The sequence below is a fragment of the Monodelphis domestica genome, chromosome 5 (assembly GCF_027887165.1).
Source record: "Monodelphis domestica isolate mMonDom1 chromosome 5, mMonDom1.pri, whole genome shotgun sequence".
NCBI classification, from domain to species: domain Eukaryota; kingdom Metazoa; phylum Chordata; class Mammalia; order Didelphimorphia; family Didelphidae; genus Monodelphis; species Monodelphis domestica.
Genome location: NC_077231.1, coordinates 47,437,519 through 47,463,334, shown reverse-complemented (window position 1 = coordinate 47,463,334; position 25,816 = coordinate 47,437,519). Strand labels below are relative to the sequence as shown.

The 25,816-nt window shown below is 33.9% G+C and overlaps 1 protein-coding gene across 2 annotated transcripts in view; it reads left to right on the top strand.

The window, feature by feature from the left end:
* Window positions 1-25,816, top strand: part of PTPRB (protein tyrosine phosphatase receptor type B) — a 175,794-nt gene that overhangs the window by 17,306 nt on the left and 132,672 nt on the right. The gene's annotated exons all lie outside the window — the stretch shown is intronic.

The window sequence follows — 25,816 nt, the reverse complement described above, 5'->3', positions numbered from 1 at the left end:
AAAAGAAAGTTTTTAGTCTGTGGGATGTGGTTTATGGAACCTGAAATTTCTGAAGACTTCTTGAAAGGTTAATTATGTTAAAAATGGCACTAAATGAAGAGGATGGTGTCCTTTGGGTTTTCTACCTGCTATATTTGTAACTGCCTGTGTTCTGGTAAACATAAACCTTTGAAATGTACCTCAAGTTCAAGTATGTTGCAGCACACATAGTAATGCAACTAGCCAAGGATGTTCTTGCAAAGACCTACTTAATTCTTAAGTACACACACAAATCATGGAGCAAAGAGATTAAGAGAACACAGTGGATAATTCATTTCACTATAGGACAAGATGAAAAATGAACAGAGTACTCTCCCCATTTGTGTCCAATCCTCATCTCTACTTTGGGGTCATACCAACCAAGCATTCTGCTCTGGAACAGATAGAAAAAGCCCCACTTTCACACACACACTCATATCACACTTCATCCACAGATGGAGTATATAATTGAGAAATTCTGCAAAAACAGATGAATGACCATACATTCAGAGTACTGTTGAATGTAGCCAAAGCCACAACAAAGGCATGGCAATCAAAACTTTACTTCATTACCCCCAAATTTAAAGGATCCCAGAAATATGACTTCACCAGCTTAAGAGAATCCTGTGCTTGCCACCTAGTTAATGAGGATAAATAGTTAGAATGGGAAATTACCAGATGCTTTCCCCTCCAGCAGCCACATGCCAGGTGAATTCCTCTCTATCCTTCCCTAAATCTCTATCCCCAACCATGTTTGAGGGCATGCTTCCTGCCATTTGCTCCAAGAGCTTTCTGCTAGTAGTCATTTGCAAAGAGTGCTAGCCATGGTTCTGATCCTAACAATTATCTCATAGACTTTGTTTTTCTCTCTGGAACTGGGTCCCCTGTACTATGTCATATCTTCATAGTTGAAGTACAGAAGAAGATAAGTAGTGAATTTCCAAGATAATTCTGAATGAACCAGGATAATTAAGTTTAAACAAAAGTCCATTACTTCAATTTAAAATATATTGATTGCCTTCATTTTTTTAAGTACCACAAAGAATTTTAAATAAGCATAATTCCAGACCATATTTGGCCTGAATTAATGATTATAACACAAGAATTCCACAGAATTCTTCTGAATAGCCCTTTAAAAAATCAAAGTACCAAACCAAAATATATTTTATATTCTTTTGGTTTCATAGACCATATCAATATAATATTGTCATACTGGTATATCACAAATATTATATATGTTGTTATGGAATATTGTTTTTTTTTAATATTATATAATCTATATTCAACCTGTTAAATAGCAAAGATGAATCACTAGACTTTGGATCTCAAATTTCCTGGTCTTATCTCACTTTGCAGCAGAGGTAGAATAGATGATCTATAAGGTACCTCCAAATTCTAAACTCTATAGTCATTTCAGGTATTAATTACAAGAGGGAATGATATAACTGAGTAATAAGAGGGATGTCCTGGGGCAAGGGTAATATTTTCTAATAATGGCAACCCAAATCAACATTTAACCATGATGAAAACCTAATATGTTTTCATCATGGTTAAATGTTGATTATCCTCTCAAAGTTTCAAAAACTTGGGACTTAAGGAACTTGATGACAAACAGGCTTTGAAATTACTTCATCCACACCTTCAGGGCCCAAGCTGATGCTTTTCCAGGAAGCCTCATCAATCTCCAAACAAACCCCTACTTTGGGATTGCTAGTCTTGGACAACAAACAGCAGGGTTATTAGTGTTTGAGGACTTTCTCAAATAAATTCTCTTAAATCTTTTCATGATCCCTTTCCCTTCCTCTTTCCTTCCCCCTCTGTTAGCCCATTTTAAATGGGTACCAGAATGACACAAAGCCAACAATCACATACACCTTTTACCCTTGTAGTGATTCCAAGGGCCCCTACACTCTTCAAGTGACAGCTTCTAACATTGCAGTATCTCATGACTCTAATATTTTCTTCATGACATAATTATTACATCATTATTTGAAGCATTTACTTTTAGAACAATCAAATATAAAAAGTGGTTGTTGGAAAGGTAAAGTCAGCAGTTAAGGGAAAAAACTCTTTGTAAGTAGTGTTAGCAATCATAAGAGGTTCTCCTCTACCAAAGAATGGACCTCCTGGAAAAACCCATGAAGATTGTATTTACAGAACCCTAAACCAAGTTTTTTTTAGTTCAATGAGTGGGAAAATTGCTTAAGCTGGTTAATTGGAGTTATGTATAAAAATTCAAAACTATCGATTGTTTTCTTCAATTTACAGAAGATAATCTAATAAACTGAATCTTATGCTGAATTAGCTGGTTGCTTTTGAGTACAGACAGAGGACATTAAATAGAAAATTTCTCACCTACTGGAAATTGGCCAGTAATAACTTTCTGCGTTCATTTTAAAAATGTTGTTGCATAATTGATTTTAAATTTTATCTTATTATGATGAACTTGACAAACACCAACAAACATAAAAGTTTCTTTATGCAAAGAACAGAAAAAGAGAACTGAATATGAAGTCAAGAATCTCTATTATATATAATTTGGATGGGACCGGGGTTTGTATATTTCATGTTTGACTGGGGAACTCCATTAATGATCTGCTTTTCAACACTCCCTTCTAAATTTCATTTCACTATTTGTTTCTAAATAATTTATTGATGGATTCTTTTTTATTTGTTTATATCACTTAAGTCCCTACTCTGAATCCATCACCCACCTCAGAAAAGTTCTTCCCTATAAGAAATAAGTATAGTCATGCAAAACAAATCCATACATTGGCTACATTTGAAAATATATGGCTCATTCTGTGCCTCTAATCTATCACCTCTTTGCCAAGATGCGGGGAGCATGATTCTTCATTCACCTCTGGACTCATAATTAGTAATTATGTTGACTGAAATTCCTAGCTCATTCATAATTGTTCTTTATGTTTTAGCCATTAAATAAATTGTTCTCATAGTTCTTAATTCACTCTGTACTAATTTATTGACATCCTCTCAGGTTTATCTGAATCTATCTATTCATCATTTGAAGGTTCAAATTATAGCTCAAAACTCTTCCACTGCCTTCACATGCAATTGTTTATCTATTGCTAATTGATAGGTACCCTTTCACCCTTCAGTTTCCATATCTTTATTACCAAAAAAAAAGGTCCACCATAAACTTTTTTGCATATGAAGGTTTTTTCCATTTTCTTTTGATCATTTTGAAACCTTAGTCTAGTAGTTTTAATTGTCAAATCAGTGTTATTTTTCTTCAACTTTATTTGTCTCTCCTTTCATATTCAGAATTTCTATTCTTTTGATTGTTTTTTTTTTAATTTGTTGCTTCTCTCATTTTAGTCCCATGTGCAGTTCATTGATTTGTTCTTTCTTTTGTTGATAAAAGTATTTGCATATATATTATCCTTTAAGACAGCTTTGGCTATATCTCAAAATATTTGATAAATTGATTCTTGTTTTCTTTAATGGATTTTGTTAGGATTTTCTTTGATTGCAAAGATTTTCTATTTTTCACCAAGTTCAGATCTCAATATCTGATTTTCACACTTTCTCTTTACAATATCTCCTATGTAAACTTCATAAACTGTTATTCACCTATTCAAAATGAGATAACTTTAAATGTTATATATTCTCCAAGTAGAGCAGTAGCTATTCTGGATACAGTTCATTTGGGGATTGTCTAAGAACTATGTGGAATGAATAAATGGTGCTTTTTGGGGATTTCTTAAGTCTTTTGACTAGTTGTGTCAAAGATGACTAGTGACTAAGACAGAAAAAGCCACTTAACAAGTAAGTTATAATAGCTTACATGGAAAAGCTTCATTATTGTTCAGTCATTTCAGTCATGAAACTCTTTGTGACCCCATTTGGGCTTTTCTTGGCAAAGATGCTGGAATAGTTTTTCCATTTCCTTCTCTAGCTTACTTAACAGATGAGGAATCTGAGGCAAATAGGGTAAAGTGACTTGAACAAGGTCACACAAGTATCTACTATTACTACTAAGTGTCTGAGGCCAGATTAGAACTCATCAGGAAGAGTCTTTCTGACTCTAGACTGGGCACTCTATCCATTGCATCACCTATCCTTCCAAAAGAAAGACTCCATCTTAACTTTGATCAAATATATTTCTGCACTTCCATTAAGAGAGGAAAGAGAATGGCTCCTTCCCATTTGGGGAAGTTCAAAAAAAGGTTACATGATTCCCAAGTGACAATTGAGGACCACAGGATTAATAAAGTGTATGTTCAAGGGGATACTTGGAGAAGTTTTAGGGACTGTCTCTCTTCTACCAATAGCTCACAACTCTAGTTGCATCCTCTTTATTCTACATAACAGCAGATAGCAATTCAGTGCCATTGAGTGCTTAACATAACTTACTCTTTATAAATGAGTTTTTATTTTGAAAATATATGGCTATAACAAAAGTACAAACATTTCCCTTCAATACAGCAGGGGCATACTCTCCTCTGTATCACCTTAGTCTCAGGATAAAGTGGGCTAAGCACAGTTTGAGCATAATATGTTTCTCTCTAGAAGGGACCACGATGCATGAGTAGGTCCATGGAAAGAACTTCAGGTCAAATCCTACTATATATTTATTTCTTCTACTTAGATTGATGTGATATTTGCAAATTTACTACTCCGTTTAATTTTTCCTTGTTGTTTATACAAATATCATGAATATTTTCTTTTGCTTACCTTATCTTTCACCAATAAGAAGAGATAGTTTTGTAGGATTTTAATTTTTTTATTTTGTGTTGCATTTGAGATCCTTTGCTTTTTGGAATATCTTATTCCATTATTTTTTTCAGACTTTTCATGACTACAAACTAGAGTTATTTGAATTGACCCTTTTTTGTATTAGGAGGCATTCAAAAATTCTCTGACCTTAAACACCAAAAGAAGAATTTCCATATCCATAGGGAAAAAAAAGCAAACAAGGGGATTCGTGTATAAAATAAATATACATTTTCTGATACTTATAAAATTATGTAATAAATTCTACGTATTAACTTTCAAAACTGTTCTGCTTCTCCATATTCTGCTTTCTGAATCTGTTCTGTTTTGTGTATTTAAAAAATATTCAATGAATCTTTCTTTTTTGATATTACTATTTCTAATCTCCTTCTCTGATATCTCTTCTACAATTAAAAACTGAAAGAAAGGGGAGGGATTCTTTGAAACAAACATAGTCAAACAAAATAATTTTCCAAAATGTTCATGTCCAAAATTGTATGTCTCTGCACCTTATATCTACCAGTCCTCTGAACATGCTTCATTCCAGTTTCTCTTGCACTGCTGGCATGGGAGAGGGAAACCTTTCCTTTTTTAATTTTTTCTTAATTTTTTAACCCTTATTTCTGTCTTAAAATAAATACTAAATATTGATTCTAAGGCAGAAGAGCAGTAAGGGTTAGGCAATGGGGGTCAAGTGACTTATCCAGGGTCACACAGCTAGGAAATGTCTGAGGCCAGATTTGAATCCAGAACCTCCAATCTCTGGGTCTGGCTCTCAATCCACTGAGCCACTCAACTGCCCCCACAGGGGAATATTTACTATTACCTATGGATTTCTGACTGACTTTCTGTGCCACTCTGGCATGGAAGAAGTTACTTTTGGCAACTTCTCATTGGATTTCTTAATCATTATTCAATTTGACATGAACTTCAGGATTTTGCAGGAATAAGTTCTTGAGAGCTGAGTGGTCTGTTTTCCATTCAGGCTGTAAATCCCCAATGACATTTTTCTTGTATGCTTGCAAAAATTGTTTAATACAAATTCACTTCAAATATAGGGATACATGCTAACAGACAGAGAGACAGACAGATGAAAAGAAGCAGAGAAATAGAGAGATAGGAAGGAAGGAAGGAAGGAAGGAAGGAAGGAAGGAAGGAAGGAAGGAAGGAAGGAAGGAAGGAAGGAAGGAAGGAAGAAAGGAAGGAAGGAAGGAAGGAAGGAAGGAAGGAAGGAAGGAAGGAAGGAAGGAAGGAAGGAAGGAAGGAAGGAAGGAAGGAAGGAAGGAAGGAAGGAAGGAAGGAAGAAAAAAAGGAATGGACACTAAATCTTGATGAACATAGAATGATTGAAATATTTTTATATTTTATGTGTAAAATAATTTGATTTAAATGTAAAAAGTTACAAAACAATTTAGTTTTAATGATGTTCAATATTAATTGTATAATGTATCATCTGAAATTTTTTAATTACCATTTCTTCTACCTTTAGCAGAAATAAAAGTCAGCAAAAATCCAGAGTTTAAATTCCCCTTCTGTACAGCATTATGCTTCTATGTCAGATGTGTGATCTTTTTCTTGTGTTTTCCTGTAAAGACACCATAATATCCCTTTTTATTCTTTCTCCATTAATTCTTGATCAACTGCTCCCCATCAAAACTTCCCTTTTAAATCATGACTATCTTCTCAGTATATACTAGTATTCCAGAAACTCCTTTATCCATTATGTTCATTCTGAATATCTATTTTTTTAATTTTTTATTCTGAACTAAGATATAAAAAAGAGCATTTACATTCTCTCACATATATATATATATATGAAGAATCTCTATACATATCTATTTCATGTCACTCGCTTTTTCAGCATATATAATAAATTCTATATGATACTCTCAAAACTGTCTTACTTCTCTATTATTCCTTCTGAATTTTCTGCTCTTTTCTTTTGTGCTTAAAAAAGTATTGAATGTCCCTTTCTGTTTTTGACACTAATGCAGTTCTTCTTTCAAGTTCCATACCATATCTCAGTGCTACTCAGGAAATCCAATTTTCCTCCTTATCTTAAGATATATAGTCCAGTTTTCTGGTTGCCCATTTTTTGTATATTTGTATATAAATATTTGGTCATGATTTTTACTTCTAATTCTTCTTGGAAATTATTCTCTGGGAATGACTAGTCCTAGATCATCCATTTTCTTCCTTCTTCATTTTTCTATTTGAAGATATCTTTAGTAGCTTTGACTCACTAGTCCTTATTAGTTGGACTCTACCCCTTACAGAAGCCTAGATTTCACTCTATATTTAATAGATCTAGATCTGATTCTTAAAGATTATCTTCTTAACTGATTGCTCACTTTCCAAATAGGTGTTTCACTTCTAAAGCCTTTATATTCAACTGCCATCAGAGATTTTTTAAAAATGACATTTGCCCCCAAGATCTTCTCTTTGTAACCTTGGAGTTAATAATCTATTGTTTTATTTTCTTTCTGTTGGTAACATCTATCCCTATGTGAACAATTGGTATAATTTATCCCTATATCAATCATTGAAAGTAATCAGTGAGCTCCATGAGGGGGGCGGGAAGAAGGGAGGGAGACAATCTAGATCACAAAACTTTAGAAAACTGATGTGAAAATTTATTACATGTAATTGTTAAAAAAAATTGAATAAATAAATAAACTTAAAAGAAGAAAGAAAGTAGTCAGTGATCTTCAAATTCAACAAGTATCTGGAATATCTCCATCATATCTTGCATATATGTCCTGCTAAGGCATCCCTTTATGACAGATGCCTTCACAACAATGACGATCAGTCTCAAATAACTATTTCAACTTTCAGCAGAGACACTAACTACCACTATTTGTCTCTTCATTTCCTCATTACCTAGAGCACAAGAAGCTACATCTCCCTCAGAGTTCAACCTCATCTTCTGTGGAAAGAGGACCATGCCCATTATGTAACTCCAAATGTTTAATGGTTCTTTTCCCCTCCCTTCCCTTTGCCCATTTCTTATCATATGATTATAGATTTAGAGCTAGCAAGCATCCTAAAGATCATAGCATCCAAAAATCTCATTTTACAGATAAAGAAATTGAGGTAACTTTGTCATGATCACACAGCTACTTAATATCCTTCAGAACTAGACTATCTCTAACACTAAGCACAATGTCTCTCTTCTTAGCTTGAATCATGATTACTTTCTGCCTCTTAAGATTATTTTTCTCCTTTGAAATATTTCTTTTCTCTCAAGGAATATTCCATTGGTATTGATAACCTGGAAAGGAAAGAGATGTTACTCTAGCTATTTCCACATTATTGTCGTCCTCTGAGTTTAGGTCTTGGTCTTCCCCGCCATTGCAGTAGATATTTTTGGTCATGTTCTTTTTTGGTCATTTGCTCATTTCCCAGCCTATTTTGTCACTTTGAACTTTCATGTTAAATTTGGGCTCTGTTGACCTGGGGATATGGAGGCATTGTCCTAAGCTTAAGGCTTTTTCTGTTGCTGTTTTCAGAAGTAACTCTAGGGCATCCTCAAGTTTTTGGTACTTCCTTGATGGTGTGATCTGGGAAGAGTATAGTCACTGCTATTCTGGTCTGTTCTCTTATCTTTCTTCAGCAAGGACCTTACTTCCCTGCAGCCACAAGTACTGATGCTCCTCTTGACCCTGGAACCATTACCAGGTTCTCTGCTCTCCTGCAGCCACAAACACTAGGACCTCGCTGTGACTGAGTACCAGCTCTCCTCTCTTCCCTGGAACTGTGACCCAGAACTGCTTGTGGGCAATAGAGTTGTCAATCAGTGCCAGCTATACCCAGTGCTAGGAAAAAAGTTCCCCATCATCTCTTTGTGACCATTTCTGCCCCTCTTACCAGCTCTGGTCTAAGAGCTCCTAAAACTGCTGACCCTACAAGGCCCACCTTCAATGCTTGAGCTATGCCCCAGGTCTGTATTCACTGCAGTGTTATAGACTCTCCTGTGGATCTCCTAAGTTATATTAGTCTGGAAAGATATCTCCCTCAGACCTTTTGTTGACTCTGTCACTCCAAAATTGGATTTGGGACAATATTTTAAGATTGTTTGGAGGGTAGTGTTGGGAGAGTCCATCCACCTGGTTCCTAGCCTGTACCTCACCAACCTGGTCACCCTCCTTCTCTTCCATCTCTTTTCCACAAAATTATTTTAATCAATGCTCCATTTATTCATTGTTAACCTATGGCTCAATGAGGCTTACTTTATGAGTGTCCTAATCTACTTCATGAAGCAATAGCTTATGGGAGCCACAGCAGGACCAAAAGGCATTTGTTGTCCTACTCCTACCCTTTCCACAAACACTTGCTATTTGGCAACATAAAAGTTCTGATGGTTCAGATGTGGAGTATGAACAGATTTCTCCAGAGTCTTGGAAGATAGGAATTTCTGTCACTGAGAATCAGGACAATAGAAGCAGCCTATAAGAGTGTTTCATTTATAGAAGTTTCTAGTGGCAAGTAAAGCTGCTACCTACACCCTTCAAGCTAGGACAAAAGCTGTGCAAAGTTCATTTCCTCAGAATTTTCAAAAGAGGGGGAAGTGGGGAGAAGTTGGTGTAAAAAAATACCAGGAAACCTTGGAAAAGTGTGTGAGAGAGAGACTCTGAAGCATGCTATTTAGCAACACATCTGGGCACTACCAATATGCACTTCCAAGACTAAAAAAAAAAAAAGAAATCTTGGAATAAGCAAAAGATTGAACTATCATTCAATTGTAGTTGTGTAAATGAGAGAGGTGGGGAGAGAGAGAGAGAGAGAGAGAGAGAGAGAGAGAGAAATAGAGAGACAGAGAGAGAGAGAGACAGAGACAGAGAGACAGAGACAGAGACAGAGATGCACTTCCAAGACTAAAAAAAAAAAAGAAATCTTGGAATAAGCAAAAGATTGAACTATCATTCAATTGTAGTTGTGTAAATGAGAGAGGTGGGGAGAGAGAGAGAGAGAGAGAGAGAGAGAGAGAAATAGAGAGACAGAGAGAGAGAGAGACAGAGACAGAGAGACAGAGACAGAGACAGAGATGCACTTCCAAGACTAAAAAAAAAAAAGAAATCTTGGAATAAGCAAAAGATTGAACTATCATTCAATTGTAGTTGTGTAAATGAGAGAGGTGGGGAGAGAGAGAGAGAGAGAGAAAGAGAGAGAGAGAGAGAGAGAGAGAGAGAGAGAGAGAGAGAGACAGAGAGAGAGAGAGAGACAGAGAGAGACAGAGACAGAGACAGAGACAGAGAGACAGAGAGAGGGAGGGAGGGAGGGAAAGATTTTATCGAAGAATATCGATTGAGTACCAGCTTAGGAGGAAATATTTCATGCACCTAATTCTCTCATTTTCTTCAGTGGACTTTAGCATCTCTTTGTTTCACTGACATTTGTGATGCCTTTGTCCTCCTAACCATAAACATTCATCAAAATGCAAAATGCATCGTATTGCAATGAATACAAGCGCCAAGTGGGATGGGCAGGTGATTTTTTAAAAATAATTTTTCAATTGCTTATATAAGGTGAATAATGAAACATGTTTGTAGACATAGATAACATATAAATTTTCACTTTTTGATTATATGTATTACAGGGGAGGGCTTATAAGAATGCAGTAGAGACATTAGAAAATAATGATAATAATGCAAAAAAAAGAAGAAAGGAGATCATATATAGAAAAAAATTAATGCAGAAAAGAGAATAAGAGAAAGTTTGTTAGGGAACACAGGAAGCAGAGCAGTTTTGTTTTCATGTTGAAATTCAGTCTATACATTAAGAAAAACCAAACTGCACATAGTAAAAGTTCACAGTTTCACATGCAATCTTATTTTTTCGGTTCTTTGTGTAATTAATGTTTAAATTTGATAAGTTCATGAAAGGAAAGAAAAAAGTATCAGCCATCCTAAATAAGTAAATTTTAGATATCAAGACAGACTTTAAAAAAAAAAAGAATGAATCTCTATAATATATGGCCCTAAATTATCATCTGAATAATTTGTTTCTTGCCCAAGGTTACACTGCTAGTATCTATAAGAAGTATAGTTTGAATTCACGCCATCCTGATTCCAAAGTTGGCCCTTTATCACTTAGGATCAAATGCACTAATGTTAATAAAGCATTTATCACAGTGCCTGTCATACATTGGGGCTCTTAATAAATGCTTTACTTCTCCCTCATTCCACTCTCTAAGAGTGGCACTGCCCTTTTCTACATTTTAAAGCATACCAGTAAGTCATAGATCCACTGATATGAGATTACCTTGAGAAGAGTTTCATTCATTTTGAATATAAATATGAATACAAATAAATATAAATTCAAATATAAATTTTGAATATAAATTCAAATTAGAGATAAAATATAATTTTCAAGGGTATCATTTTCTTAATTGACATATCCACTGAGTGAGTGCTAGCTTTTATTTTCTTTTAAATGTGTCTAAAATATAATTTATATCACAGAAAAACTTCTGGGGAAAAAAGGATGGTTGACTTATTATCACATGTAAAATTATTGTCCTTTAGGACTCAAGCTTAATTCTCCATTAAAGTATTAGCATGGAGCTATAAAGATTTTAAAAAGTGTCAATTACATATCTGATTCTGAATCATGAGAGAAAATGGATATTTTTTCTCAATCCCCAGTAACTCTAAAAAAAAAAGAGGTGGAAAATTTTTGGCTAAATTCAAAAGATCAAAAGGCTGGAAGCCCAACAAAGTCTTATGAATTAACTCTAAGGAACACTGACCTTAAAGAGTCCTATTCACCACTCAACCATCATATATTCCAGGATAAATAACTCATAAATAGCCCATGACCTCTTATTTTGGGACTCACAAAGGGATTTGCCCCCTACTTGTAGCAAGCTGAAAAATATTGATTCTGCCCAACTAGAGGAAGATAGTCACAAACAAAAAAACTGGGCTTCCTTCTGTTTTAGGGAGGCTCTAGGTTGAAGAACAGCAATAACCCTGTAGAAATGTTCTCTAACACTCCTACCCCATCCACATCTAGTCCTTCAAAAAACCATAGATTCTGATTAATCCAAATCAGAAAGTCAGAGAACAAAAGAACAGAGAGAACTGGGGCAGGCAAGTCTGAGTTCTACCACCACACACACACACACACACCCATATTCAGCTGAAAGAGAGGACCAGCATGCCAGGTTACAATAAACTTAAAGAAAAGAGGACTGAAATACAGGAAAAGCTAATCTAATGCCTCAGAAGCCACTTAGAGCTGAAAACTGGTGAGTGAAAAGTAAATTTCCAAATGTACATTTGGGGACTGAGGCAAATTTGTAGTCCAGCCTGAGAGATATTCCCACCATTAAAAGATGAGGGATGATAAAGTGGGTTAAAGAAAACTATAAGGATAAAATATTAAAATTATGAAAAGTTTGTAATTGGAGAAAAGACCTATATAGAGCAACAGAGAAGATATTAAAATTAGCAATAGTACTAAGACATCAAAAAGATTACAAAACTTTGCTAAATAAATGTTACAAAACAAAGAAAATTAATTCAATCCCTACTGAACTTATTGAATCCTAAGAGAGCATGGAACCAGGACAGGATATCTTGGAATGATTTAAAAATGGAAAGAAAATAATAATAGAAGAAATTAGCAGGGAACAAATTCATAATTTATAGCCTACAACGTAGAAATAATATTAAAACTTAAATTGATGACAAGAAATCTCTCCAAATAAAGAGAAAACAGATTTTGACTACAAATATGTTAAAGTGAAGAATAATATAAAAGACAAAAGCCAGAATGTAATAATGCTAAAATGATGCATGGGCTCTATAAAAGAAAAAGCCATTAATATAGAAGACAATATCAGTTGGGACAAATTAAGTATCATAGATTTCTGAAAATGCAAGAAATAAAAAAGCATGACTAAAAAATACAAGACAATTGACAATGAGGTGGCTCAATGAATTGAGAGCCAGGTCCAGTGACAGAAGGTCCTGGGTTCAAATCTGAACTTCAGACACTTCCTAGCTGTGAGACCCTGGGCAAGTCACCCAACCTTCATTGCCTAGCCCTTACCACTCTTCTGCCTTGGAACCAATACTATTCCAAGATGGAAGGTAAGGGTTTAAAGAAAAGAAAGAAAATTGACAAGAACTCCTAAACTGGAACACAAAGCATCAGTCAAAAGAATCCACAAATCATTTCAAGTAAGAAACAAAATTCTAATGTATACATTAAAAACCACAGAACAAAAAAGGACATTACATTCCAAAAAAGCAAAAAACATTCAATATGTATAATCCAAAAAGACATACCTGGTAAACACACATATATATGTATATATATATATATATATGCAAATATACACAAAACTGGCATTTAAAAAACTTGAATATTTTAAAAGCCCTTTATAGATATTATCTCAGCCTATCCTCATAACAACTCTGAGAAGCAAGTATTATTGTGCTCATTTTACAGATGAGAAAACTGAGGCAGACAAATAATTTTCCCAAGGTCACAAAGTTAGTCACTATCTTATGCTAGATTTTAACTCATATATTCACAACTCCAAACACAGCACTCTTTCCACTGTGCCACCTACTTGCCAAATATATATGAAAAATATATATATATATATATAAATTGATATATACCCTTGATTATGATACTTCATATATGTCCTTTATATTTTTATTTTATGTTCTGCTGTTTTGTATTATAGTGCGGTATGATATATAACACTATATCATATCAGAGAACTTACCATATTATATCACATGACTATATGGTAGTATATTATATTTATCATATAATATTGTATTACATTATGATATAAATTTGAAAAGAAAGACAAACAAAATTGTACAGTGGGTCTAATTTTCACAAAGTTGGTACATTAGGAGACCACTTCCTCTGAGAGAGAATTGTGTCTCCATGAACAGCATCCTGCTTTAAGAGAGGGGAAATCAGAGCTCTTGGGGTCAATTGGTACCTGTAAGAGTGGAAGAATATAGAGCCAGAGAGGAAATTGCATGGGAAATGAGAATAATTATGGAAAAATCATGGAGTAGAATTAAACTGTATTATATGGAGCAAAGTAATTGCTGCCATGGGGAAATACTTCTATCCTCATTTCTTCATTCATGCATTCATACTTGTGGGCAACAGGAAAATAGGAGGATAAAACAAGATCTACAAAGACAATAATGTAGAAGTTGGTTAGAAGAGGGAACTCAAATTTAGTATCTCAAAAGTTTCAGTTACATAAGGGACATGAAAAGATTAAAGAATTAAATATATAGATCATAATCAAAGAATTAAAGTTCAAAATGGAAAGAAAAGGAAGAGAATGAAGAATATGGGGAGGGGAATTGCTTCAGAAAAGACAGAAAAAGAAAAAATCTTACAAGAATTTGGAAAGAAAATGAAGGTAAATTTTGACTAACCATTTAACTGAGAGGAAGAAAAGATAAAAAGGGGGAAAGAAGGAAGAATTAGATAACTGAATAAAAGAAATAAATGAGTTAACAAACTCCAAAACTAAGGAAAGATTGACAAATGGATGGGAATAAAGGAGAAGAGAACCTGTAAGAATAGGATTGCATCAAAGTATATTAAACAAAGCAAATCAGAAAGATAAAGTAGTGGGACAACTGGGTAGCTCAGTGGATTTAGAACCAAGCCTAGAGAATGGAGGTCCTAGGTCCAAATATGATCTCAGACACTTCCTAGACATGTGACCCTGGGCAAATCACTTAATCTCCATTGCCTAGCCTCTACAATTCTTTTAGGACCAATACACAGTATAGATTCCAAGGCAGAAGGTAAGGGTTTCATGAAGAGAAGGAAGGAAGGAAGGAAGGAAGGAAGGAAGGAAGGAAGGAAGGAAGGAAGGAAGGAAGGAAGGAAGGAAGGAAGGAAGGAAGGAAGGAAGGAAGGAAGGAAGGAAGGAAGAAAAAAAGAAAGAGAGAGAGAAAGGAAGGAAGAAAAAGAAAGAAAGAAAGGAAAGAAAGGAAGGAAAGGAAGGAAAGAAAGAAAGAAAGAAAGAAAGAAAGAAAGAAAGAAAGAAAGAAAGAAAGAAAGAAAGAAAGAAAGAAAGAAAGAAAGAAAGAAAGAAAGAAAGAAAGAAAGAAAGAAAGAAAGAAAGAAAGAAAGAAAGAAAGAAAGAAAGGAGAGAGAGAGAAGAGATAAAGCACAACCTTAATAGAGGGGGAAGAACAAAGAAAATCCTAATAAAAATACTAAATACAAAAAGAGCACATAAGCCTAACTCATAATTTTAATTTTCAATAGATTAAGTAATGCAATAAAAATGTAAGATGATACATTTGAGAAGAAAACCAAATCTAAATTAATTGCTTTCAAGAACCATATCTCATAACATGGATATACTTAGAAAAAAATAAAAAAAAAAACAAGAGATCAGTATAAAATGTATTATGTGTCAGTTAAATACAGAGAAACAAGATTTATAACCATATTACCAGGCAAAGCAAAAATAAAATTTCACAACATAAAAATAAAAAAAGAAATTATTTTATGTTGAAAGGAGCCATAGACAATAACCAATCTCAATATCAGACTTCTGCAGTACAAACGAAATGGAAAAACTAACTTGATGCAAAAATACATAGATACATATACATATAATACATAACAGGAAGAGACTTTAGTATCCCTCTCTCAGAGTTAGACAAATATAAGTAGATAAATAAAAGGGAAAATATCTCATTGAATAATTGATAGAGGTATTGTGATTTTAAAAGCAACATATACATAACACTTCTCCCCAAAATGGCCACAGAACAGGGCAAAAAGAAATCATAAATAAATATAAATAGGCAGAAATATCAAATAAATAATTTCTTGACCATAACAACATAGAATAGGTAATCAATTCAGAGAGCATAAACAAAAGGCTAAATGGAGACTGTGATAAGGAAAGGAGAGAAATGGGTTCAAGACTTAATAGTGAAATCCTAAAATTTACTAAATCAATATGATGCTGCTAAAGCAGTCTTCAAGTGAATATACATGTGCGTATGTATATCCCCAAAATTAACTAACAAAATAGAAAAAGAAATTATTAATAAGTTCATTATGAAATTTTAAAAATTAGAAATCCAAAAATTAAAGAAGTTCAAAATATACTTTTGCCAGAATATTCATAGCCACGCTGTTTTTGGTAGCAAAAAATTGGAAAATTAGGGGATGGCCTCCAATTGGGGAATGGCTGAACAAATGTGGTATATGCTGGTGATGGAATACTATTGTGCTCAAAGGAATAATAAACTGGAGGAATTCCATGTGAACTAGAATGACCTTCAGGAATTGATGCAAAGTGAAAGGAGCAGAATCAAGAGAACAATGTACACAGAGACTGATACACTGTGGTAAAATCGAATGTAATGGACTTCTCTACTACTAGCAATGCAATGATCCAGAACTTATGAGAAAGAATGCTATCCACATCCAGAGGAAGAATTGTAGGAAAAGAAACACAAAAGAAAAACAACTGCTTGATCACATGAGTCGATGGGGATTTGACTGGGGATGTAGACTCTAAAAGATCACCCTAGTGCAAATATTAATAATATGGAAATAGATCTTGATCAATGACACATGTTAAACCAAGTGGAATTGCACATAATATATGGGAGGGGGTTGAAGGAGGGGAGGAAAAGAACATGAGACTGATACACTGTGGTAAAATCGAATGTAATGGACTTCTCTACTACTAGCAATGCAATGATCCAGAACTTATGAGAAAGAATGCTATCCACATCCAGAGGAAGAATTGTAGGAAAAGAAACACAAAAGAAAAACAACTGCTTGATCACATGAGTCGATGGGGATTTGACTGGGGATGTAGACTCTAAAAGATCACCCTAGTGCAAATATTAATAATATGGAAATAGATCTTGATCAATGACACATGTTAAACCAAGTGGAATTGCACATAATATATGGGAGGGGGTTGAAGGAGGGGAGGAAAAGAACATGAGTCTTGTAACCATGGAAAAATATTCTAAATCATCTAATTAAATAAAAATTTCAAAAAGAAATTCAAAATGAGCCCCAAAAAAGGAAAATTTGAACATTGGATAATTAAGGAAAGTAGCAACAAATAATGTATTGAACTGATAAAAATTAAAGTTGGTTCTTGAAAACTCTACCAAAATTTATAAATTTTAGCCAACCCAATTAAAAAAGAAAATGGCAGAAAATTAAAATCACACAATTAAAACTCAAAATAACAATGAAAGCAGAAGAAATAATAAGAAATGCCAGAGACTATTAGTCACAAGTATATGCCAACAAAACAAAGAATGCCAAAGAAATAATGTCCTTCAAAAATATAAAAAACCCAAACTAACAGAATAACAAATAATCAAGTCTCAGGAAAGGAAATTGAATTAGGCTGTAAGAACTAACAAAGGAAAAAATCACTGGTCTAATGGATTTGCAGGAAAAAATCCTTTCAGACTTTTAAAGAACAAATAGTACCTATCTGCCCAAATTATTCTCAAAACTGAAAAAGAAGAATTGTCTGAAATACTTTTTATGAAATAACTATAATCTAATACTTACACCAGGGAAGAACAAAGTGATGAAAGTAAACTATAGACCAATATCATTAGTGAATATTGTTTGAATTTTTTTAAATAAAATCTTGTCAAACAAAAAATGTAGTTATTTTGAATGAAAACAATAACAATTTGTCAAAAAGAAAAAGTCATCATAAACATTTTGAATTTATAATACGGATTCTAGCATTATTCAACATTAGTGAAAATTACATAATTAATGTGAAACACTAAAATATCCAAAATCATGTAGTTACCTCAGTACCTACAAAATAATCTTTGATAGTGTGGAACACTGATTTTTTATCTCTAGAATAAATAGGCACTATATACTATTATTTATATAATAAAAAATATCTCCCCAAAATGTAAAGTAAGCATCATACCCAATAGTGATAAATTAGAAGATTTCCAAATGAATATAGTAGGGAAGAAAGGATGTCCCTCCTTCCCCTATAATCTGATATACTTTTCAAACCTTAGAAATGTTAGTGATATCAGTATGATAATAGGCAAAGAGGAGATAAAACTAATTATATGGGATACTGACATGATGGTTTATTTAGAAAATCCTAGCATATCAGCAAAGAAACTATTTGAGATAACTTAAAGTTGCAGACCACAATATAACTCAAAAAATAAATCAATAGCATTTTTATTTAATAACAACCAAATTCAAGAGGCAATAACAGAAAAGGATATTACATTCAAAATAACTACAAAATGTAAAGAATACTTACAGATCAATTCATCTCAGCAAACAAAAGACAGGCATATGGTACTTCTTAAAGAAATAAAAATTAAAGGTAGAAGATTATTCAATGTCCATGACTGGATCATGGCAACATAATAAAAATGGCAATACCACTAAAGTTATTATGTATATTTAATCCAACACCAATCAGACTACCAAAAGGACAGTAAATGAAGCTGGATAAAAGAATAACAAAATTCATTTGAAGGAAGCAAAAAATAGCATATCAAATGAAATAAGTAGGAATGGAGGGAAAATAGCATACCAAATCTCAAATTATATTATAAAGCAGCAATTATCAAAACTATTTGGCATTTGTGGGGAAGCAGATTAATAGAACAGACTAAAAAAATAAGATTTAGCAATAATGTCACCCAGTGGCTGAGTGTTCAATAAATTCCCAAACCCAAATTACTTACAAAAGAAATCTGATAATAATTGGAAATACTGGAAAGCGGTTTTTCAGAAATTACACTTAGAACATCATTCTATACAAGCTGCTACAAAAAAATTAAAAAACAGATACATGACCTGTATATTAAACTTAATAAAATTTTTTTTTTAAATAGAATAGGAGCAGAGCATGTATCTGTTACAACTATGGGTGGGAGATAAATTCTTAACCAAAGAGGATAAAAGAAATTACAAAAGTTAAAATCAATCATTTTGAATACATTAAATTAAAAGATTTTTTGGATAAACAAAGTTAATGCATTTAAGATAAAAAAAAAAGAAAATGCATTTTGGATAAAAAGAAAAGATTTAGGATAAAAAGAAAAAAAATGTCTCAGATAAGGGTTTGGTATCCATTTCATACAGACAGCTAACAAAATTACATAAGGCCAAAATCTATTCCCCAATAGAAAAGTAGTCAGATATGAATAAATAGCTTCATAAGAATAATTAAGAATCATTTAAAGTTCCACATCATTAGTAATAAAAATGCAAATCAAAACAACCTGAATTTTCACCTCACATTCAGCAAATTGGCAAACATGACAAAAAATGGAAATATTCAATTTTGGTGAATTTGTGGAAATACAGGCATATTAATGCATTGTTATTCAAGCTGTAAACTGGTACCACCATTCTGGAAATCAATTTGGAGTTTTCCAAACAAAATGATGAAAATGTTCATATAATTTCACCCAGAGAGTCCACCACCAAACATATATCCCAGTGATATCACTGTCCAAAAAACATGGAAAATGCAAGGGGAAAAGTAAGCTAATTAACTGTTAGTGGAGTTATAAATTGGTCTAACCATTGTGGAAAACAATTCAGAACTATACACAAAAGGCTATAATATGCTTTATACCTTTTAATTGTTAAATTTATGGTTGGACTGAATATAATTTAGTTGATCACCAGGGATTTAAATTTATAAATCCCAAATGAGTTACTCAAGTCAGAATGGAATTTATGTAGTTTATTTACAATACAGGGAAGATATTAAGGAAGACAGTCTCCTCTGAACCAGGCAGGAATTCAGAGGCCTTGCCAAGGGAAAGGAGTCTCAAGATGATGGGTCTTTCCAGAGATAGGTACCTCCAGAAAGGCCAAGGGAAAGGGAGTCAGCCTTGTATTCACCAGAAAGCCAAGGAAAAGGGGTCACCAGGAAATGGGTGTTCCTACCTTTTTTTGTTAAATCCAAAAAAAGGTAGATCTCCATACTTAACTTTTAAGTACCATATTTACACTTATGGGGATTAAAATCTAAAAATAGGCAGATCTCTATTCTCAACTTTAAGTACCATGTTTACACTTTGGGAATTAAATCTAAAAATAGACAAGGGATTACAATTTAATCTTCACAACCAAGGAAGAGCTAAGTATCTTCATTGTTAAAATCAGGGGAGAGCCTAATGCAATCTTCACATTACTCAATAATACCACTACTAGGTCATTACCCCAAAAGGATCAAATAAAAAGGAAAAGGACTTGTATATATAAATATGCTTTATCAGTTCTTTTTTGTGGTGGCAAAGAATTGGAAAATGAGGAGATATTCATCAATTGGGGAATTGCTGAGTAAGTTGTAACATATGATTATGAAGGAGTACAATTGTGCCATAAAATATGATGGAGACATTAAAAAAAAACATTTAAATCTATGCAAATTGATGCATAGTGAAGTGAGAAGAACTGGAAGATTATTGTACACAGAACAGAAATGTTATTAAGAAATATTCATTAATTTTCAGTCATTTACTCTTCATCATAGTCTTTAATTAAAGATATTATTTAGTTCTTATTAATCAAAATACATTAAGAAATATGAGGGGGGAATAAAGAAGTCTTTATGAGATTCTGTGCAGGCTGACCAAACTCTGTCTCAAACCTGGTTATAGGTAGGTAGGGCAGGGGAAATAATATGTTTCACTTTTATCTATTTCCAGACAGATTAATCCCTAGTACATATGAGACTCTTAGTAAATGTTTGCTGTTTAATTTATGTTTCTTCCCCCTACTGGGTCAAAGCTTCCCAAGAGGTATATAAATGTAATGTGTTTAATTATTTTCTCCTCTGTCCTACTTTTATTTCTACTATCTACCCTGTGTCTATTTCTTTCTCTTTTCTCCTCTTCCTGGCCCTTTTCCCTTCATCCGACAGTTTTGATGAACAGAGAAAATAATCAGGTTTAAGATAAAGTTTGGTTAGAAAGACAGTAATTTTTAACCTCCCCCACCCAACCCCACCAGCCCAACCCAAAACTCAAGCCCTGCCTGAAGGCAGAGATTCACAAAGTGTGGTCCAAAATGTAATCAAAGTGGTTGCCCCAATCCCTCCAATGGACTCATAATATTAATAACTGTAGTGTATCAAATGTGTTTCTGACATGAATTAATAACTTACAATGAATGCTCAAAATCCAGAAATCACTTCATGTGTTAATCAAATGGGATCTCATGCTCCCTATTAATTTTGATGAGATTTTCTTTTTCCCATTTGATAGGAAGTAGAGATTTACCTGTGTCCAGTGTAACAGATAGTGGTGATCTACTGCAAAGTTGAAGAAACATTGACCTGAAATCACTGGATTAAGCAATTTCTGAAGCAAAACAAGTGTTATTATGAAATATAAATTTGTCCAAAGTTAAGGAATCCCAAACAAATAAAGGGTATTTATTATACATAGTACAATAGTTTAAAATATATTTACATGAAAAGAGGACCTCTGGCTGTACTTTCCAAATCAATTCAACAAATATTTAGAAAGTACCTGTTGCAAATTTGATTCTTTCAATCTGTGCCACAGTAATGAACCTTCTAATAATATATTATCACTTACTACCTACAAAGGAAGGAGGAAAAGAGAATAATCATTTAAATCATGCCTATTGTGTGCCAGACACTGTGTGAAGTGTTTTATAAATATTATCTTATTTGATACAACAACTCTGGGAAGTAAACGCTATTATCCCTATTTTATGGATGAGGAAACTGAGGCAATCAAATTAACTGACTTGCCCAGGATCACAAAGCTAGGGAGTGTCTGAAATTGGATTGAACTCTGTTTTTTCTGACTCTAGATCTGGAAATCTGTCCAATATCTCATTTGTTTTAATTTGCATTTCTCTCAATATTGATTTAAAGCATTTTATGTAACTATTAATAGTTTTGATATCATCTAGTAAAAATTTCCTGCTGAAATATGGTAGTCTCAATGATAGTTTGGTAGAGGTGAGATATTGAGGTTTGATGACTCTTGATAACCCACAGTGAGGATAGGTCTTGCAGGTCTCACCACCACCCCACCACCCATGCCCAGTGTGCTTATCTGACTCTTAGACCAAACAAAGACAAGGTTTTATTTGAATCTCAGAAAGCTGGATAGGAGGATTAGGAAATAGGATGCCCTAAAGGTAAATTTTCTAGATAACCCAAACTCCCCTTCTAAGACTTCTGCAAAGGAGTATCTATCTAATTCACTACTCTGTCTGTCTAAGATTTTCCCCAGCTATCTTACTACCTGACTAAAATCCTCCCAGATAAGTTTTGGTAAGGTACACAGTTCTTTAGATCAGGTAGGCTGACCCTTTATCTCAGGACCAACCCTGGATGATTAGGTCCAAGATGGCTGTGGATGTTCTGGTCTTCCTTCACTGGTTGGCCAGCCACAGAGCTCAGAACAGCTGGAAACACTCCCTCAGGATGCTGGAATCTCAAGGAGATGAAACAGTAGACAGGCTTGTTCAAACTGGTCACCAGGATAGGTAGCTTTGGTTCCACAGTGATAAGAAAACCAAAACCCCACTAAGGCTCACCCAGATGCAAGCAGCAGGAAGCTGTAGCTTCAAGCTCCCCCAGAGACAAGAAACCAAAAGCCCAGAGTTCTCTCTGTGTCCACTTTTTATAAAATCCCCGAATGCCAGAATTGAACCTATATTGTTCCACGGCATACAGTAAGGTCTCTCTTTGCAAACTTTCTTCTCTGCTGTCTGTTTGCAAACCACTTCATTTCTTTCTTCATTTATACTACTCATATTCTTTCACCATTTCTCAGTTGAGGAATGGCTCCTATTTTTATGAATTTGATTCCATTGCTTATATATTTGAAAAATGAGGTCTTTATCTAAGAATCTCTTCTTTTCTTCTAATTTCAGCTGCATTTGGTTTTGTTTTGAAAAACCTTTCAAATTTCATGTAATTAAAATGATTCATTTTACTCCTCATGATCCACTCTAGCTCTTGTTTGATTGTTAACTCTCTCTTTATATGTATATCTGACCACTAAAATTTTCAAGCTCCCATAATTTACTTATTATAGCACATTTTATGTAGAAATCATAAACCCATTTTTACCTTATCTTGTTTATGTGGTGTGAAAAGTTCATCTATGCTTGTTTTCTGTAAAGTGCCCTCTAATTTTTCTGAATTTTTTTCAAATGGCGAATTCTTGTCCCAAAAGTTTAGATTTTTGAATTTATCAAACATTGTATTACTATAATCATTGACTATTATGTATTGTGTACCTAATCTATTCCACCAGTTCACTGCTCTATTTCTTAGCCAGTACCAGATTATTTTGATTCGTGGTTGTAATCCTAATTCTATTGCCTTCCATAAAATCATATTCCAAGCCCTGTACTCCTTATATATGGGTGCCATTAAATCTTGTGTGTTCTTGTCTGTGACTGCACAATATTTGAATTGTTTCCTTATTACTGATTGCAAGATATTCTCCTTGACCTGGAAGTAGTGGGATTTGGCTAGAATATTCTTTTCCTTTTGGAGGAAATAGACTCATAGCTCTAGACATTTTTTCTGTACCTTGGATACAAACATTTTCCAAAAACTTATCAAATTTTTACATATTCCTTTATAGCTGTGTTCTTTATAGACTTCTATTTCTTCCTTCCCCCATCTCCCAATGCATTCTTTTCTCATGCCTTAATTTTATTTTTAGCTATCATTCGATCATATTCAAATCACATCCTTGCCCTCTATCTATGCACACTTCTTCTAACTGTCCTAATAATGATAAACTTCTTAGGAGTTACAAGAAGCATCTTCCCATGTAAGCATGTGAACAATTGAACCTTAATGAAGATGTTTTGATTTCTCTTTCCTAATTACCTTTTTATGCTTCTCTTGAGTCATGTATTCCAGAGTCAGATTTTCCATTCAGCAGTCGGTCTTTTCATCAGGAATGTTTGAAAGTCCTCTATTTCATTGAATACCCATTTTTTCCCCTGAAGTATTAGACTCAGTTTTACTGGGTAGGTGATTCTTGGTTGAAGTCCTAGCTTCTTTACCTTATGGAATATCCTTTCCAGGCCCTCCAATCCTTTAAAGTAGAAAGCTACTATATATCTTATGTTTTCCTGACTATGGTTCCATGATATTTAAATAAATGTTTCTTTTTGTCTGCTTGCAATATTTTCTCCTTAACCTGGGAGTTCTTGAATTTGGTTATAATATTCCTGGTTGTTTTCCTTTTGGAAACTTTTTCAGGAGGTGATCAGTGACTTCTTTCCATTTTTATTTTACCCTCTGATTCTAGAATATCAGGGAGGGTTTCTTTGATAATTTTTTTTAAATTATATGAAAGCTCTTTTTCTGATTGGCTTTCAGGTAGTCTAATAATTCTTAGATTATCTCTCCTGGATTTACTTCTGGGTCAGTTGTTTTTCCCATAAGATATTTCACATTTTCTCCTATTTTTTCATTCTTTTGATTTTGGTTGATTGTTTCTTAATTTTTCATAAAATCATTAGCCTCCACTTACTCAATTTTAATTTTCATATATGATTTTCTTTGGTGAACTTTTGTACCTTCTGTTCCAGTTAGCTAATTCTACATTGTAAAGAGTTCTTTTTCCTCAATTAATTTTTGTACATCTTTTCTCTATATTGCTAATTCTGCCTTTTCAGGAGCTCTTTTCAGTGATTTTGTGTGCCTCTTTTACCAATTGACTTATTCTGTTTTTTAAGGATATTCAATTTTTTGTGCCTCCTTTACCAAACTATTGATACTTTTCATAGTTTCCCCTATATCACTCTCATTTCTTTTCCCAATTTTTCTTCTACCTCTCTTATTTGATTTTTAAAATCCTTTTTGAGCTATTCTTCTAATTCTTTTTTTGGTTTTTGGAATAATTCATATTTTTCTTGGAGGTAGAAATACTAACATTGTTGTATCAGATTTCTGATTTTGTTTTTTAGTCTTCCCTGTAACCAGAATGATTTTCTATGTTTTGTTGTTTGCTCATTTTTCCAGCCTTTTTCTTTTCTTTTAAATTTAAAAACTATTAAAGTTGGACCCCTTTCCTACAATGAAGGGTACACTGTTACAAGCTTCAGGATTTTTGTGCAGCTGCCTTCTATAGCTCTGGGCATCTATAAATTTTCAGTTCTTCCAAGGGGATATAATCTAAGGAGAATTGTGTTGAATATTCTCCTGGTTTATGCTTTGGTCTGTGAGCAACTTTATCCACTTTGGAACTGTTACCAGGGTCCCTCGCTCTAACCTAGATCCTTTGAAATTGTCTTGGATCATTATTTTGAGCATAATAGCTACATATTTCACATTTTATCATCATTATAAAAGAATTGGTGTATGCTACTGCTCCTAACTTTAAGACTACAGGACTACAACTTAGTTCTGTATGTGGCCAATACAACAAAAGACTTGCACCCAGAGCCAGCAAAGAGACTCCTATAATCCCCTTTTGAGCATTTGTTCAACCCCATTACCATCTCTGGCTGAGAACTCAGGAAGTCTTTGCTGCTAATTCAGCTGCCCCCAAGGTCTGTTGCAATGGCGGGACCTACCCTGGCATGCTTCTCTGGGCTCCACTTCCACCCTGGTACAATAGTTCTTTCATGCTGTCTTTCTGAGTTGTTTTGGACTCGAATTTATTTCACTCCTTTTTGTGAGTTATGCCACTTCAGAATTTGTTTTGAAGCATATATCACAGTTGTTTGGAGGGTAATTTGGTAGAAATCAGATGGACTGTGTACCTTCTCTTCCATCATGGTTCTGCTCTCTCCAATCTACTAATATATTTTTTTTATTATTAAAACCCTTACCTTCTGTCTTGGAATCAATACTGTTTATTGGTTCAAAGGCAGAAGAGTGGTAAGGGCTAGGCAATGAGGGTTAAGTGACTTGCCCAGGGTCACACGCTAGGAAGTGTCTGAGGCCAGATTTGAACCTAGGACCTCCCATCTCTAGGCTTGGCTCTCAATCCACTGAGCTACCCAGCTGCCCCTTCCAACCTACTAATCTTAAATT